Genomic DNA, 1873 nt, shown 5'->3' with positions numbered 1-1873 from the left:
GGGAGGGGGTGACGGAGGTGGTGGAGTTTAAGGGAGGGGTGACGGAGATGGAGTTTATAGGAGGGGTGACGGAGATGTTGGAGTTTATAGGACGGGTGACGGAAACGGTTGAATTTATGGGAGGGTGACGGAGGTGGAGTTTATGGAGGGGTGACAGAGACGGTGGAGTTTATGGGAGGGGTGATGGAGGTGTTGGAGTTCATGGGTGGGGTGACGGAGATGTTGGAGTTTATGGGAGGGGTGACGGAGGTGGTGGAGTTTATGGGAGGGGTGACGGAGTTGGTGGAGTTTATGGGAGGGGTGACGGAGACGGTGGAGTTTATAGCAGGGATGACGGAGATGTTGGAGTTTATGGGAGGGGTGACGGAGATGGAGTTTATAGGAGGGGTGACGGAGACGGAGTTTATGGGAGGGGTGACGGAGGTGGTGGAGTTTTATGGGAGGGGTGACGGAGGTGGTGGAGTTTATAGGAGGGATGACGGAGATGTTGGAGTTTATGGGAGGGGTGACGGAGGTGGTGGAGTTTATGGGGGGGGTGACGGAGACGTTGGAGTTTATAAGGGGGGTGACGGAGATGGAGTTTATAGGAGGGGTGATGGAGACGGAGTTTATGGGAGGGGTGACGGAGGTGGTGGAGTTTATGGGAGGGGTGACGGAGGTGGTGGAGTTTATAGGAGCGGTGACGGAGATGTTGGAGTTTATGGGAGGGGTGACGGAGGTGGTGGAGTTTATAGGGGGGGTGACGGAGACGGTGAAGTTTATGGGAGGGGTGACGGAGCTGGTGGAGTTTATGGGAGGGGTGACAGAGACGGTGGAGTTTATGCGAAGGGTGACGGAGATGTTGGAGTTTATGGGAGGGGTGACGGAGGTGGTGGAGTTTATGGGAGGGGTGACGGAGATGTTGGAGTTTATGGAGGGGTGACGGAGATGGTGGAGTTTATGGGAGGGGTGACGGAGGTGGTGGAGTTTATGGGAGGGGTGACGGAGGTGGTGGAGTTTATGGGAGGGGTGACGGAGATGTTGGAGTTTATCGGAGGGGTGACGGAGGTGGTGGAGTTTATGGGAGGAGTGACAGAGATGTTGGAGTTTATGGGAGGGGTGACGGAGGTGGTGGAGTTTATGGGAGGGGTGACGGAGACGGTGGAGTTTATAGGAGGGGTGACGGAGATGTTGGAGTTTATGGGAGGGGTGACGGAGGTGGTGGAGTTTATAGGGGGGGTGACGGAGACGGTGAAGTTTATGGGAGGGGTGACGGAGGTGGTGGAGTTTACGGGGGGGGTGACGGAGACGGTGGAGTTTATGGGAGGGGTGACGGAGGTGGTGGAGTTTATGGGAGGAGTGACGGAGATGTTGGAGTTTATGGGAGGGGTGACGGAGGTGGTGGAGTTTAAGGGAGGGGTGACGGAGGTTGTGGAGTTTAAGGGAGGGGTGACGGAGGTTGTGGAGTTTATGAGGGGGTGACGGAGGTGGTGGAGTTTATGGGAGGGGTGACGGAGGTGGTGGAGTTTATAGGAGGGGTGACGGAGACGGTGGAGTTTATAGGAGATGGTGGAGTTTATAGGGGGGTGACGGAGATGGAGTTTATAGGAGGGGTGACGGAGATGTTGGAGTTTATGGGAGGGGTGACGAAGGTGGTGGAGTTTATGGGAGGGGTGACGGAGATGTTGGAGTTTATGAGAGGGGTGACGAAGTTGGTGGAGTTTATGGGAGGGGTGACGGAGACGGTGGAGTTTATAGGAGGGATGACGGAGATGTTGGAGTTTATGGAGGGGTGACGGAGGTGGTGGAGTTTATGGGAGGGGTGACGGACACGTTGGAGTTTATAGGGGGGGTGACGGAGATGGAGTTTATAGGAGGGGTGACAGAGATATTG

This window comes from Mobula birostris, unplaced genomic scaffold (genome assembly GCF_030028105.1).
Source record: "Mobula birostris isolate sMobBir1 unplaced genomic scaffold, sMobBir1.hap1 scaffold_912, whole genome shotgun sequence".
In the NCBI taxonomy this organism is placed as follows: domain Eukaryota; kingdom Metazoa; phylum Chordata; class Chondrichthyes; order Myliobatiformes; family Myliobatidae; genus Mobula; species Mobula birostris.
This window is presented reverse-complemented; position numbering follows the sequence as displayed.